Source organism: Octopus bimaculoides, chromosome 14 (assembly GCF_046866305.1).
Source record: "Octopus bimaculoides isolate indiv1 chromosome 14, ASM4686630v1, whole genome shotgun sequence".
Classification (NCBI taxonomy): domain Eukaryota; kingdom Metazoa; phylum Mollusca; class Cephalopoda; order Octopoda; family Octopodidae; genus Octopus; species Octopus bimaculoides.
Window position 1 is genome coordinate 60,970,136 of NC_142941.1, and position 18,425 is coordinate 60,988,560.

General features: G+C 39.7%; 1 protein-coding gene across 11 annotated transcripts in view; it reads right to left on the bottom strand.

Moving 5' to 3' along the window:
- LOC106870534 (uncharacterized) overlaps positions 1–18,425 on the bottom strand; it is a 66,567-nt gene that overhangs the window by 46,016 nt on the left and 2,126 nt on the right. For 4 of the 11 annotated variants that reach the window (XM_089363147.1, XM_089363140.1, XM_089363144.1 and 1 more), the window contains exon 1: positions 563–639. The exons of 4 other annotated variants lie outside the window; for them this stretch is intronic. The gene's annotated coding sequence lies outside the window, so the exon portion shown is untranslated. Of the gene's footprint in view, positions 1–562; positions 640–2,501; positions 2,785–18,425 lie in introns of those variants that run through there. 3 more of the 11 variants (XM_089363139.1, XM_089363146.1, XM_089363142.1) reach the window with 3 other exon arrangements.

The following is an 18,425-nucleotide window of genomic DNA, read 5'->3' on the forward strand; positions in this document are numbered from 1 at the left end:
ATATATATATTGCTCACGCACGTGCACACATATACACATGCATACACATACATATATATACACTTGTAAATATATATGTATATATACACACACATACATATTATATACAAATATACATGCATACATATATATATATATATATATATATATATATACATATATATACGCTTGCATACATACATATATATATATATATATATATATATATATATATATATATATGTATGTATATATATATATATATATATGTATATATATATATATAAAGTTATATAAATATATAAACATACATATATATACAAATACACATACACACATATATATATGTAGGTATGTGTGTGTATATGTATATATATATATATATATATATATATATATATATATATATATACATATATATATACATACATATATATATATATAAAGGTATATAAATATATATACATACATATATATATATACAAATACACACACACACACATGCATACATACATACATACATACATATATATATATATATACCACATGGAGACATGAAGTACAGTAAGCAAGCAGCACCAACCTCTGTTGTCTGTTATGAAATTAAAAAACCTTGTCTGTTCTTCCGTTCTCAACTGTTGCTTTACTTAACACTGTTTTGGCTCACTTACCTGGCTTAGCCTTATATATATATACGTATATATATACGTATATATATATATATATATATATATATATATATAGAGAGAGAGAGAGAGAGAGAGAGAGAGAGAGAGAGAGAGGGAAAGGAAGAGGCTGAGGGGGAGCAATTGATCGCAAATAACGAGCCTGTGAGAGGGGCAACTGGGTAGGAATTAGTGAGGGGGTTTGAAGGACGGGTCTGAGGGTGAGATAAAGAATGGAGAAACAGCGAGGGTAGCAGATAAGGTGGGAGGGAGCGAGGAGTTTGTCGGGGTAGAGTGGCAGGGGTGGTGGGACTGTTTATGTTGATGGTGTTACGATGCTGGTTATAAAATGGTAATGGTGGTGGTGGTGGTGGCAGTAGTGGTGGTTGTGGTGGTGGTGGCAGTGGTGGTGGTGGTGGTGGTGGTTGTGGAGGTGGTGGCAGTGGTGGTGGTGGCAGTGGTGGTGGTGGTGGTTGTGGTGGTGGTGGTGGTGGTTGTGGTGGTGGTGGTGGTGTTGGAGGTGGTGGAGAATGTTGATGACGAGGTGTCTGGTGATGGAATAAATAAACTGGAAGTTGTGAAAATTGTAATGATGTGGTGGTGTTTGTGTGAGTGTGTTTACGTGTGTGTGTGTGTGTGTGTGCGTGTGATGTGGTAGTAGTGCTAGTAATGGTGGTGGGTGGTGGTAGTAGTAGTGGTGGTGGGTGTGGCGTTGGTGTTGGAAGTGTTAGTGGTTATAATATTACTAATGTTAGTAGTGATGTTAGCCGTAACATGGCCGTGGTGGTGGTGGTGGTGGTTGTGGTAATGGTGGTAGTGGTGGTGGTAGTGGTGGTGGTGGTGGTGGTGGCGGCGGCGGCGAGCGGCCGTGGTGATGGTTGTGGTAATGGTGGTGGTAATGGTGGTGGTGATGGTTGTGGTAATGGTAGTGGTGGTGGTGGTGGTGGTGGTGGTAGTAATAGGGGTTGGAGGAGGTGTTGGTAGTGGTATGGTGTTTGCATTAATTAATATTACAATATCCTCGCTTCTGTCCACCACCAACTGTACCCCCCACTTGACCTGCTAAAAATAACTGACAAATTCCCCCCCCCCCCCACTCATATCAAACTCTATCACCTTACTAAACGAACATCTACATTGAAATAAAATGGTTTAAGATGTATAAAAAGACAGTACGGTCATGGCTGGAACGCCTTTTTTCCATAGCTCTTCTCCATCAACACTGATCTGTAGCTAAACCGACACCACTACTACTACTACTACTACTACTACTACTACTATTACTACTTTTATATCACCTGTTACATTTAGCAATGAACCATCTACGTAGTCGCTCGACCTGCTAGAAATAGCAACCGCTCTCTCTTTTAAATCACACTCTACAGTCTTACAAAAAGAAGGAACACGTTACAGGCCGGCTTACATAGATTGCATTTGAATGTGAGACAGTATGGTCAGGGCTGGAACGCCTGTGGTCTTAGGTTTGTTCGCTCAGGATTGATCTGATGGTTAATGCCATCGACACCATCAAACCAACGGAGCATACATACACCCACAAAACAATAACAACAACAACAACAACAACAGCAATGATGACGACGAGGACGACAATAATAACAATAATGATAATAATTACAACGACAACAACAACATTAACAACAACATACATATACATATAAACACACTCAACGACATCTTCACCGCCAACACGACCAACAAAAGCCACCGCACCAACACCACTAAGAATACATACTCACACATAGACCGTGTACACACACACATGCACACACACAAAGAGAGAGAGAGAGAGAGAGAGAGAGAGAGAGAGAAAGAACAACAAGAACATCCTGTTCTTACCAGAGAGATGCGCCATTCCTTGTCTGTGCTGATGTGTGCGAAAAAAGAAATTGGGGTGAAATGAAGAAAAACGATGGAGCGAGAGACATAAAGAAAGAAAGACACAGAGAGACAGACAGACAGACAGACAGACAGAAATAGGAGAGTGAGTGAGTGAAGAGAGAGAGGGATAGAGAGAGAGAGAGCTGACTACGTAAACACACACACACACACATACACACATGCACGCGAGTACACTGCTCTCTTCTTATCTCTCGTAGTCTCTCTGTCTTGAAATGCCAGCACACTGACCACGCCTTTCAGGAATCTTCCCAACTTTTTTTCTTAACCTTTTCCACCACTGCTGCCACCACCATCTCGCCACTGCTGCCGTTCATAGCTCTAGCACTGCCACTATCTACCACCACCACCACTAGCAATCCCAGCACCACCACCACAAGCAATCCCAACACCACCACCACAAGCAAACCCAACACCACCACCACCACCACCACCACAAGCAATCCCAACACCACCACCACCGTTGCTACTGTCACTAATACCATGAACACCTCTACTGGCAACAAAACATCTAGCCACACCTCCACCACTAGCAACATCTCTACTACTAGTAACAACACCACTAGTAACACCTCCATCACTAGTAACTAACCCTAACCCCCAGCAACATCTCGACCACTAGCAACACCTCTACCAATAGCAACATCTCCACTACTAGCACCGCCCCTACCAATAGCAACACCTACACCACAAGCAACACCACAACTAGCAACACCTCCATCACTAGCAACATCTCCACCACTAGCAACACCTCCGCTGTTGGCAACACCTCCATCACTAGCAACACCTCTACCAATAGCAACGACTCCACCGCTAGCAAAGCCTCTACCAATAGCAACGCCTTTTCTATAAGCAACACTACCACTAGCAACATCTCCACCACTAGCAACATCTCCACCACTAGCAACATCTCCACCACTAGTAACACCTCCACCACAGGCAACACTCCCACACAGCCAACACCACTACAGCCAACACTTCCACTGCGGGCAACGCCTCCATCACTAGTAAAATCCCCACCACTATCAACACCACCACGACGTATCCAAGGACGTATTGGATAATATTAAACTTAAATGTACTCCTGTTCGTAATAGATTATCAATGATTCGGCTAGTGTCAATGTTATCGTTGTTTATTATTTGATCTAGCCAACAAAGCACTGACTATGCAAATCAGATTTTCTGGTTTAGAGGCGTCTATAATGGTAGTGACCACGTACATACATATACACTGATAGATAGATAGATAGATAGATAGATAGATAGATAGATAGATAGATAGATAGATGCACACACACATATATGTGCTTATATATATATATATATATATATATGTATATATATATATATATATATATATATATATATATATATATATATATATATATATATATATATATATATGTATATATATATATATGGATGTGTGTGTGTGTGTGTTTGTGTATACAGAGGGAGAGGGAGAGTGAGATGGACCACACACCCAATTTTTCCATAAACAGAGGGCAAGTCACATGGGTGGTGTCTGATGAAGTATCTTAAATAGCTCAAACATATACACACATGCACGCGTACGCACAATGACAAAGGAAAAATATCGACGTTTCGGGTAATTTGTCCGTTGTCAAGATAGCTGGATGAATAGAAGAAAAGATCTATGGCAAAAAGAAATGTGTGTGTGTGTGTGTGTGTGTGCGTGTGTGTGTGCGTGTGTGTGTGCGTGTGTGTGTGCGTGTGTGTGTGCGTGTGTGTGTGCGTGTGTGTGTGCTCGCATACGTATTATCCAGCCAGCATGATAAATAATATGCTGATATCATTAAACGCAATACTAGAATTATCTCATGTCCACTCTTCGCCAAAGCATCAACACTGCAATCGCCATAAACAACACCATTAACAACGGGGACACCTCTCTTCGGTCGTCTGGTTTGCTAGAAACAACAGCTGAATATCCCTCACATCACACCTTGCCATCTTAGTAAAACGAAAACACGTTGAACCAGGTAATCCAAGGTGAACTCTGCCAAGGTAAAACAAAAAAAAAGAATAGAAACCGTCATTGAATTTTAGAGGTGTTTAGCTGGTGTTTCTAGCAGACCGTGCGATTTTGTACACAGTCATTCGCTGGATTGCGATATTTACACTTCACGTTGACGCATCTGTATAATAAAACGTTCACAAATACACATATGACGTCATAAGTATGTTGTACCACACACACACAAAGTCACACATACACACACACACACACACACGTACAGACCAACACTTTACAATACATAAATGCCGAGATAATCAGATAAATACACTTTATGTAATCACATTTCACGTCTTTATGTGTGTGCGTATATATATATATATATATATATATATATATATATATATATACATATATATATATATATATATATATATATATATATATATATATATATATAGACACACATATATGCATATATATATATTTATAAGTATATTTATAAATATATACGTACATATATACATACACGTTTGCATATATGTATACATACATATATATAAATACATATATATATATATATATATATATATATATATATATATATATATATATATATATATATATATATGGGAGAATATACAAATAATAACAACAGACGACGACAGGTGGTGTAAATAACAAAAGTATATATTAGTATGACGCTCGGGAATACGGAAAGTCTTTGACGTTTCGAGCTACGCTCTTCAACAGAAAGAATACGGAGACAAGGAGAAAAACACGGAGAAAAACAATTGAATAGTGTTCAGTCAACGGTCAATCATAATAATGGCCGATCATAACAATGACTGACCGGAAGTTAGAAATTCTTATTTCAGGAGAGCTAAGAAAGGGGGAGATAACAAACGGTGATCGGGAACGAGGGGCTGTGTGTGGGAGGTAGAATGCTGGTGATCTTGACGTATGTAGTGTGAAAATGGGGAAGGGAGAAAGGGAGAAAGGGAGTTAGTAGTTGGTCAGTTGTAGTGTGTGCGTGGTGTGATGCGGGGGTATTGGTGTGGTGTGATGTGAGGGTGTTGGGAGGTATATATATATATATATATATATATATATATATACACATATGTTTGGTAGTATAAATACTTACATAACTCATCACAAATCATTATGTCAGTGTGTGTGTGTGTGTGTGTGTGTGTGTGTGTGTGTGTGTGTGTGTGTGCCAGCGCGTGCGTATACGTACATACATACCCACATAATTACATACACATACACATGCATAAAAACACACACACACACACACACACACACGCAACACATACGCAACACACACACATACGTCATCATGCTATTATAGCTGTGTACGCGTGAGTCTACCTGCGTGCTACAATGCACGTATAGCTATATTTCCGCATAATCAGTTATATGACGTCAGCAGGTGTAATCTGTGTACCTATGTATGTTTGTAACTATATATACATATATATATATATATATACATATATATATATATATACATATATATATATATATATATATATATATATATATATATATATATATATATATATATACATATATATATATATATATATATATATATATATATATATATATATGTATATAGATATATATATATATATATATATATATATATATATATATATATATATATATATGTATATATATATATATATATATATATATATATATATATACATATATATATATATATATATATATATACATATATATATATATATATATATATATATATATATATACATATATATATATATATATATATATATATATATACATATATATATATATATATATATATATATATATATATATATATATACATATATATATATATATATATATATATATATATATATATACATATATATATATATATATATATATATATATATATATATATATATATATATATACATATATATATATACATATATATATATACATATATATATATATATATATATATATATATATATATATATATATATATATATATATATATATATATATATATATATATATATATATATGTATATATATATATATATATATATATATATATATATATATACATATATATATATACATATATATATATATATATATATATATATATATATATATATATATATATATATATATATATATATATATATATATATATATATATATATATATATATATTTAAGTGTTTATGGAAGCAGGTGTAGTCGTGTGGTTAGGAAGTGTGCCTCACTACCATGTGCTTTCGAGCTCGATTCCACTGCGCAGCATCTACTACAAGGATCTTGTGTTAAATAAAACTTGGAAACGAAATTTATTTGATGCAAACTATGTAAATACTCGTTGAACATGTATGTATGTATGTATGTATGTATCAAGGATGTGTCGGCTGGGTAGGTAAGGTAGACAGTGCTTACCATGAATAAAATAGATCGATAGTAACAGTTTCCTTTTATGGCAAAATATGCACCTAATTCAATAAAATTATGAAGGTTACTCTGATTACTATGCATAAAATACAAATTTTTTTTTTTTTTTGTAGATTAGGTAGGCATAATTCGCCCCTGCCTTTCAATCTCAGTATTAAAGCTACACACAGTACTGCTGTACTACATGTGCTGCGTACATTCCTACAAAAACTTTTTATTTACGCGCTATAAAGGCAGAAGTAAATCTGCCTCCAACTCAGTCGCACGCCTGTTTCGCTTTTTGTGTGTGTGTGTGTGTGTGTGTGTGTGTTTTACTACATAAACGTCACCAACTGCCTACCCTGAGTAATTATTAACGGCACGTGCCTGGTATGTATGTATGTATGTGTGTATGTATGTATGTACAGCGTGTTCGGGCTAAATTTGATGGTCTTTTATGTGCTTTTTTTCAGCTTGATGTATTGGTGAACAGTCAACGGCGATGGAGAGCATAAAGATTAAATTTGAAATAAGGAGAAAGTTAGCTGACATGGAAGACTGACAGCCATCTGAATATTGAAGAAGTGGTTCCTTTGTCTTGATGACTTGCGCTGGACACCAGAACGCCAACATCATGACTGCTACTCAATGTTCTGTGAACATTGTAAAGGCTGTGAGACGTAACATGGACACTTATAACGAAGACTACTAAGCCGTGACCATCAGGAAAAGAACACAACAGGCGTTATGACTGCGTGCACACGCCGGAGTTCATCCCCATATCTTTGAACAGGGTCTTCGGCTCAATTCAAATGGCCATGCGAAGCTGCTGGAAACTAGTTAAACCCTGGCTGGAGAGGATTGCTGTTAGAAGGCCACATGTGTAAAAGCAGGATTTGGTTCCTTGTCATACCTCCTGAAAGAGTCAGAAGTGGTTGCCGGAGAATTCCTACGACTTCACCAGCCCCAAATTCTGGCTTCCTATTTTCCTCCGATTGCAATCCCTTGGATTACTATGCGTGGAGCGCGGTTGGGAAAGACATTAACCGCTCTGCCTACAACACCAAGGCCGAGCTAGTCGCCTAGATCAAGGTGTTCGAAGATCTTCCAAGGGACACAGTGAGGAACGCATGCAACTGGTTTCGAAGCCGTGTTAAAACCGTGATGGAAGTTGAGGGCGGCTACGTTGGGTAAACAGTTATCTCCCAGCCATAATCTAGTTGAAAGTTACTGGCTTTTATTTTTGTACGAAGTGTTGTATTTTCTTTTCCTTTTATGCAAACTGTCAAATTAAACCCGAACACCCTGAATGAACTGTACATACATGTAAGTGTGTATGTATGTAGGCATGCATGCATAAATTAATGTATGATTTTTCTTTGAGCTTTATTTAAGTTCTTCTTGAGAGTTCAAACCGGTCACTAACAAAGCAACAAGACTTTTCTAGTTAAGAGAGTTCTCAGCGTTTGTGAATATGTGGTTGAGTTGGTGTGTTGGCTGAACTGTCGATGCATACACCTAATTATGTGGATCTATTCACGTAAGAATCTCAGATGGAGAATTTTGGGAATGTCTTACAAATCATCATTGTGCCACTAATAGATTGGATTTTGAGAATCCGTGTCAGTTTCTTTCGCTCTTTTTCCATGAAACCCAGTATTTCTAGGTTTTTTTTTTGTGCAAATTGGTTGGTACATGACCTAATGCACCTATAATGATAGGTACACATGAGAATTCATTGTTAGGGTACAAGAACTGTAAGTTCCGCATTAGTTCGTCATAAATGTTGTTTTGTATGTATGTATGTATGTATGTATGTATGTATGTATGTATGTATGTATGTATGTATGTATGTTGGCACTGACATGGCACAGTCTAACAAAATTTGTATGTCGAAAAAATATCTTGTGATATTTAGTTCCTGATACGTCTCTTTCCGCCAGGGTGAACATAATTTTATTTTTATGAGAGCACTGAAATAATATTCCAGAGAATGTGTTGGCGGCAATGTAATCGACGAATATCCTGGAAGGTGATGCCTCAGCATAGCATCAATCCAATGACTGGAACGAGAAATAATTTTAAAAAAAAAAAAAATCTATGTATGTATGTGTGTATGTATGTATGTATGTACATACGTACAGACAGACAGACAGACAGACAGACAGACAGATAGATAGATAGATAGATAGATAGATAGATAGATAGATAGATAGATGCATACATACATATATGGTAACATTTCTAATTTTAGTAGTAATGGATGGAGTCGAGTATTCTGTCACTAAGTCCGACTTATTTTGTAGCAGTTGATTAACCTACGTTTGCAGTGAAAGTGCATGTTTCACTTGTGATCCTTATGCGTGGTGTATGGCTATCATAAAATATGAGGGGAAAGTTTTATATAAATTGTTTTGATAATTTATTGAGCTGAAGACAATAAAAACTTCTTCATTTGAATAGCAGGAGATTTCCTCAACTATTATTTAGTAAATCACTGATGAGTCTGCGCCCTCAAAAATGTCACCTATTCACGGGTTGTTTAAAAGTTATTTGTATACATAACTCATATCTAGGAATGAGGAAAAAACTTTACTGGCCGCAATTTGGTTTATAAGCGAATCATGGCTGGCAAAATTCCTTGGAAATTTTTGTCCTTAAAAAGAGTTGGTTGTGGAGGTGCGTGACTTAGTGGTTAGGGTGTTAGACTCATGATCGTAAAATTGTGGTTTCGATTCCTGGACCGGGTGACGCATTGTGTACTTGAGCAAAACTTTTCACTTCACGTTGCTCCAGTCCACTCAGCTGGAAAAAGTGAGTAACCATGTGGCGAATAGGTATCCCATCCAGGTGGGGAATTTATACACCTTGGAAACAGGGAAACAGGCCCTTATGAGTCAGTATGACTCGAGAAGGTAACTTTAGTTCACCTTCACTTCGTTGGTATAACAACTGAACTAAGTGCTGAGTAAAATTATGCAAACTGTAAATATAAATGAAAATTTAACGGAACATAAACACACACACATACAGTGACCGATGGTCACTTTGTTTACAATATATCGTTGGCAGAAGCAGATCTTAGCTATCACTTCGGCAGAATTTGAACTCAGAACGTGGAGACGGATGAAATGCTGCTAAGCACTCTGCCCGGCGTATTCCCGATTTTGTTAGCCCGCCGCCTTAGGCCAGGCCAGTCTAATACTGACCATCTCTTCCTATTGGTTGATAAGAAGCAAAGTTACAGAAGCATCATTGACAGTTCAAAACCAATAAGATCTTGGAGAGGATGGCCTTCCTGCAAGGAAACCTGGTATGGCGCAGCAAAATCTGAAGGGAAACTCATGATGCAGTGCAGCAAAATTTAAAAGGTAAGTAGGGGATGGATTGGTCTCACCTTAGCGAAACCAACGTTGTACAGTGCACGTCCGGCCGTAACACGGAAGGCAGAAGAGATGGAAGAGAGGACTCCGTCGGTTACAACAATGAGGGCCCCAACTGATTCGATCAACAGAACAGCCTACTCGTGAAATTCACGTGCAAGCGACTGGGTTCTCCACAGACAGGCTTACCATTAATGTAGTTCATAGAGAAACTCAGCGTGACAAAGGCGGTGAGCTGGCAGAAACGTTAGCACTCCGGGTGAAATGCTCAGCGGTATTTCGTCTGTCTTTACGTTCTGAGTTCAAATTCCGCCGAGGTCGACTTTGCCTTTCATCCTTTCGGAGTCGATAAATTAAGTACCAGTTACGCACTGGGGTCGATCTAATCGACTTAATCCCTTTGTCTGTCCTTGATTGTCCCCTCTATGCTTAGCCCCTTGTGGGCAGTAAAGAAATAAGAAACTCAGCGTGACACAGAATGTGACAAGGTTGGCCCTTTTGAATTACAGGTACAAATAATATTTGCCAGCTGAGTGGAGAGAAGCAACGTGAAAGAAAGTGTCTTGTTCAAGGACGCAACACACCGCTAGGAATCGAACTCACGACCTTTTCGACCGTCAGCCGAACACCCTAACCACTAAGCCACGTGCCTTCGCCATACCTACATATGTTAGGAATTATACAATCTCTCTCTCTCTCTCTCTCTCTCTCTCTCTCTCTCTCTGTTGTGTAATGAATGTGTGACAGGGAGTGGGGGGAGGGGGTTTAGCGAGGAAGCTAATAAACAACGATGCAGTCAGCCGGTCCGATAAGAAAACAATAATATACAGGTGCACTTTTGTGTGTCGAAAATGCAATAGCAGCAGCAGCAGCAGTAGTAGTAGTAGTAGTAGTAGTAGTAGTAGTAGTAGTGTCTGCGATATCTGTAGAGTGTTGTAATCAGCACTAGTACCAGTTGCTATTTCGGTAAGGAACACACACACACACACACATACACACACATACACACACACACACGAACACACATAAACACACACACACACACACACACAGACGAACACACTGCTTTGAACAACAACAATACCATCGCGCCAACAACACAGCTTCTACCAAGTCGTTTGGCATTCAAGAAATAGCGACCAAATCTCCCTCAAATCGCGCCCTATTGCATTAATTAGAAGAAGTAAAAAAAAAAAACGGATATATAAATTGAAGTGATCCTATATGCATTGTATCAATAAAACAAAAATAAACAAGTTGGTCATGGCTAGAACACCTCTGATTATAGATTTACTGAACCAGTGCTAATATGGAACTAAAGAACAACACCAACTACTCCCAAAAAATGGCAGTCAAATCCCCCTCAAATAACATCCCACTGTCTTAGTTTTTAAAAATGTGCATATAGGCGCAGGAGTGGCTGTGTGGTAAGTAGCTTGCTTACCAACCACATGGTTCCGGGTTCAGTCCCACTGCGTGACACCTTGGGCAAGTATCTTCTACTATAGCCTCGGGTCGACCAAAGCCTTGTGAGTAGATTTGGTAGACGGAAACTGAAAGAAGCCCGTCGTATATATGCATGTGTGTGTGTGTGTGTGTGTGTGTGCGTTTGTCCCCTCCCCAACATCGCTTGACAACCGATGCTAGTGTGTTTACGTCCCCCGTAACATAGCGGTTCGGCAAAAAGAGACCGATAGAATAAGTACTAGGCTTACAAAGAATAAGTCCTGGGGACGATTTGCTCGACTAAAGGCGGCGCTCCAGCATGGCCGCAGTCAAATGACTGAAACAAGTAAAAGTGTAAAAGAGTATATGTAGAAGATTGTGTGTGAAAGGGCTTGGTTCAATGGTTAGAACGTCAGGCTCACAATCATGAGGTAGTGAGTTCGATTCCTGGGCCACGCTGTGTGTTGTGTTCTAGAACAAGACATTATTTCACGTTGCTCCAATTCTCTCAGCTGTAGAAATGATTTGCGATGTCTTTGGTGCCAAGTAGTACCGGCCTTTGCCTTTCTCTTAGATAGCATCAGTGGTTATCTCCATAATGGGACTGTTCATTTTTAGAATGGGGCTCACAATCATGAGGTTATGAGTTCGATTCCCGGACCGGGCTTCGAGTTGTGTTCTCGAGCAAGACACTTTATTTCACGTTGCTCCAGTTCACTCAGCTGTAGAAATGAGTTGCAACATTACAGCTGTATCAACTGTGCTAAGCTGTATCAACCTTTGCCTTTCCCCTGGATAACATCAGTGGCATGGGGAGGAGAGGCTGGTATGCATGGGTGACTGCTGGTCTTCCATAAACAACCTTGCCCAGACGTGCCTCGGAGGCAAACTTTCTAAATGCACTTTCATGGTCATTCATGACTGAAGGTGGAGGCGCAATGGCCCAGTGGTTAGGGCTGCGGACTCGCGGTCGTAGGATCGTGGTTTCGATTCCCAGACCGGGCGTTGTGAGTGTTTATTGAGCGAAAACACCTAAAGCTCCACGAGGCTCCGGCAGGGGATGGTGGCGAACCCTGCTGTACTCTTTCACCACAACTTTCTCTCACTCTTTCTTCCTGTTTCTGTTGTGCTTGTAATTCAAAGGGCCAGCCTTGTCACTCTTTGTCACACTGAATCTCCCCCGAGAACTACGTTAAGGGTACACGTGTCTGTGGAGTGCTCAGCCACTTGCACGTTAATTTCACGCGACGTCGTAAGCGACGGAGTGCCAACAACATGACTGAAGGCTTTACTCTTTATAAAATCCTAGTTATGTGATCCTAGTTATATTTTATAAAAACCTCCCCTCAAACACCGTTTCAATTCCGACAATCGTTTAGTAAAAACTGTTCATTTAAACACAAAAATACGAAAACATAATAAACGCTGACATTGTAAAACTAAACTTAAATTCGCCAACACCGTTAAAGAGTACACAAACAACAGCGACGATAGCGTTACTTATTAGCAGTGAATTGTTGCTTATCAAAACCTGGGAGCGTGAGCCAACGGGAAAACGCGCCATTACGTGGATACGTGGAATGCTAAAAATAGCAGCCACCTCACCCTCAGATCATAAGCTATGATAGTGTTGTTGTTGGCAGCGAATTGCTTATTCATTTTAGAGCCGTGGAAACACAAACCTACGAGGGAGTGCACCATACCATTGTACTGTCGCTTGAAATGCTAAAAATAGTAGTTAAATTTCCATGAGATCACATCTTATCGTTTAAATGTGGGAAGTACTCATAGGATAATGTGTTCTGAAATAGAAAAAAAAAAGGCTGGGATGGTCATAAGTAGAGCGTCTTTAATTATAGGTCTGATATGAGGCTAAATAGCAAGAATAAAAGCAAAATATCGAAACATTGCAACTTCCCGAATGGTGTACCACAAGGATCTATATACTCACCCACACTTTTAAAACTTTACTAATACAACCTACCCAAATTTCCACAAACGAATACAATCAGACTGTCGCTACGCTGGGGCACTGCCTTGAATTTTTAGCCGAATAGATCGACCCCAGTACCTCTTTGTAAGCTGGGTACTTATTCTGTCGCTCTCTTTTGCCGAATCGCTAAGTTGCGGGGATGCAAACACATCAATAGCTTATAGCAGAGACTCCAGCAAATAAGATTTGAAGAAGGAATTCTAATTCCGAAATATCATCGGACTATAGTTTATCAAGTTACAACAGGTATATAGTCCATTTTTTGTTCTATAGTGCATTGTTATACCTTCCTAAACTTTTTACTCTTTACAAACAATACACAATGCTTCAAGCGAACTACAATACTCTCATATATATATATATATATATATATATATATATATATATATATATATATATATATATATATATATATATATACACGACGGGCTTCTTTCAGTTTCCGTCTACAAAATCCAATCGCAAGGCTTTGGTCGGCTTGAGGTTTAGTAGAAGACACTTGCCCATGGTGCTATGCAGAGGGACCGAACCCGGAACAAGATGGTTGGAAGGCAAGCTTCTTACCACGCTGCCACTCCTGCGCCTATATATGTGTGTGTGTGTGTGTGTGTGTGTGTGTGTGTGTGTGTCGTTATTTGCATCGTATATAGTGAGATCTGCAACGAATATTTGCATATTTATTCTTAATAGGTCTTGGCAGGTTCATACGCAAAATATGCTCGTCACTGGTAGCGTACGTCAGAAGAGAACAATTTTTCTCACTCGGCTCACTGGCGCACGCACAGGATTCTGGGACACTGGTTTCTTTCGACATACGTATGTATGTATGTATGTGTGTATGTGTGTATTAAAGGTGCGAAATTGTAAGGATCTTTTGCACGTTGACTCTCTTTCTCTTTTACTCTTTTACTTGTTTCAGTCATTTGACTGTGGCCATGCTGGAGCACCACCTTTAGTCGAGCAAATCGACCTCAGGACTTATTCATTGTAAGCCTAGTACTTATTCTATCGGTCTCTTTTGCCGAACCGCTAAGTTACGGGGACGTAAACACACCAGCATCTGTTGTCAAGCGATGTTGGTGGGACAAACACAGACACACGAACATATACACACACATACATATATATACATATATACGACAGGCTTCTTTCAGTTTCCGTCTACCAAATCCACTCACAAGGCTTTGGTTTGGCCCGAGGCTATAGTAGAAGACACTTGCCCAAGGTGCCACGCAGTGGGACTGAACCCGGAACCATGTGGTTGGGAAGCAAGCTACTTACTACGCAGCCACTCCTCTCATGAGAAATTCGCTACGAATTTTCCGTTTGTTGTGTTTTTGTAAAAAATTTTAAATATATGTGTGTGTGTGTGTGTGTGTGTGTGTGTGTGTGTTCTTTTATTCTTTTACTTGTTTCAGTCATTTGCCTGCGGCCATGCTGGTGCACCGCCTTTAGTGGAACAAATCGACCCCAGGACTTATTCTTTGGAAGCCTAGTACTTATTATATCGATCTCTTTTGCCGAACCACTGTGTGTGTGTGTGTGTGTGTGTGTGTGTGTGTGTGTGTGTGTGTGTGTGTGTGTGTGTGTGTGCATGTATATATGTATATAAAATGTGCATACATATGGCACTACGTCGGTTACGACGGCAAGTTGATCCGATCAATGGAACAGCTTGGTTCGGGAAATAACGAGCAAGTGAATGGGCACTCCACGGACTCACGTACTTTTAATGTAGTTGTCAGGGAGATTTGGCGTAACCCACAGAATGTGACAAGGTTGGCCCTTTGAAATACAGGTACAACTCATTTTTACCACCTGAGTGAACTGGAGGAACGTTAAATGAAGTCTTGCTCAAGGACACAACGCACATACACACAAACGCAAATGCACAGAACACAAACACACAATATCTTTCAGTGCGTGACAGAAAATAAGTTTAACTTTTCTGGCATGAGATATTTCCGATAAATTTCGATATGTCAGCGTTCTGTATGTGTATGTGCATATACACGAGTGTGCGCGCGCACGTGTGTGCCGTTACGAACACCAAAAGCAATGATACTTCATCACTGGCAATACCAAAAAGACTAGAGCCATCACGACACACTAACCATACCATCACTACCATTGTACCATACCACCACGACTACCACTACTAAATACACTAGTTTCTTGCTGTTATCTACTACCTTGGTACACTACTAAACTATTTACGATGACCACCAGTACCAATACCAAAAAAGACCACCACCACTAACAACAACACTACAGTAACATACCACTACTGGTACTAACGTCAGTTATACTAGTACGTCATTGTTACTATGCCATCACGACTAAACCACTCCCACCACTACTACGAACACCAAAAAGACTCCAGGAAACCATCATTGCTACCAACAACACCAACACTAATATCAACACCTATACCACCATCACAGTACCTGATTGCCGCCACCACACCCAACACCAAGTCCACCAGCAATACAGCTAAACTAACACCACCACCACTACTACTACGACTACCACCACCACTTTACCTAACTACCACCACTGCTACATACACCATGTAAACCAGAACCACACTAAAGTTATGCCATACGGCTGAACTACCTCCACCACTACCACCGCTACTACCAACACCAAAAAGGCACCAGCAAACCACCTCCACCACCACCACTACTACCTCCACCACTACTACCTCCATCACTACTACCAATACTGACACCACCATTATCAACACCATGTAGACCAGTACCATACTATTGCCATACCATCACGACCAAGCTACCCCCACCTACATTACGAACCCCCAAAAGGACACTAGCAAACTAGTACCGCTACCAAAAACCACTACCAACACCGAGTACGTAAGCACCACACTATTACAATGCCATCAAAAGAACACTAACAAACCACTACTACCACCACCACCACCACCACAAACATCAGCACAAAGAAGACACTACGAAACCGGCGCCACCACCACCACCATCACCGGTGCCACTACCAAAATTACCGACTTCCGCAAATCTAACAACCTTCAAACAGCAAGGTGAGGTCTGTTTTGGCTGCTGTTACAAAAGAATGCCAAAGATCTGGTTATTTATAGTAGTTACCTCTGTGTGTGTGTGTGTGTGTGTGTGTGTGTGTGTGTGTGTGTGTGTGTGTGTGTGTGTGTGTGCGTACGTGTGTGTGCGCGTGCGTGCGTGTGTTTGTCTGTTTGTCTGTTTGTCTGTCCGTGTGTGTTTGTGTGCTTGTCTGTTTGTCTGTGTTTGTGTGTGTATATGTGCTTGTTTGTTTGTCTGTATGTGTGTGTGTGTGTGTGTGTGCTTGTCTGTCTGTGTGTTTGTGTGTCTGTCTGTCTGTCTGTCTGTGTGTGTGTGAGAGAGTGCGTGCGTGTGTGTGTGTGTGTGTGTGTGTATGTGTGTGCGGTTATGATATATCTATAAATATGCGTGTATATGTGTGCTGAATATAACGTTAAATGTGTATATGTATGTATGTCTGGGGAGGGCGTATTTGAATATGTGTGCATGTATTTGAAAGTGTGTGTGTGTGTGTGTGTGTGTTCTTATATGTGTGTATACGTAGCGTCGGACAAAATGCTTAGCAGTATTTCATCTGCCTTCACGTTCTAAGTTCAAATTCTGTTTTCAGAGTGGATGAAATGAGTAACAGTATGTATGTATGTATGTATGTATGTATGTATGCATGTATGTATATGTATGTATGTGTATGCATGTATGTATGTATGTATATATGTATGTATGTGTGTATATGTATGTGCATGTATGTATGTATGTATGGTTGGTTGGTTGGATAGATAGATGGATGGATTGAAAAGCGGTTTCAATTACGTCTTTACTGCAATGTTTTTATCCATTCAATTGTCACTAACTTACCCCACACACCCCACACCCCCACCCTCACTCCTCCCCAACGTCCCTCCAAAATATCACGACCCACCACCATCACCACTTTGAGAAGCACCGAGCTAGATTGTCGAGTACGATACTGCGTGTGCAAATGAATACGTGTTTAGGGTTAGGGTTAGGGTTCTTCTAATTGTTGTGATGATGATAGGTGACAGTGATAGTGATGATGGTGGTGGTGGTGGTGGTGGTGGTGGTGGTGCCGGTGGTGTTGGTAGTGGTGCTGGTGGTGGCGGCATTGGTGGTGGTGGTAGTGGTAATGCGATGCTATTGCTGCTGCTGCCGCTGCTGTTGCTGCTGCTGTTGTTACTGTTTGCAAGCGTTACTGCAGTTGCTGGTGGCTAGTGATGATGGTTTCCGAGGACATTGCTCTCTTTATTACAACCACCATTACGACGTCCATTCGTCTTAAATAAACAAGTTACACCAAACCTACCAAATCACCGCCACCACCACTACCACCACTACTACAACTACTACTACTACTACTACTACTACTACTACTACTAAATGATATCAAAATTACAAAACCATGATTCTGCACAGAACAAAAATATCTTTTGTTGAACCACTCCTCAACGGAGATTTTTCTTCCTTCTATATTCGTTACCGAATCTCATGAAGTTACTTGACAAAAATGATGAGGCAAGAAGGAAAAAATACTGAAG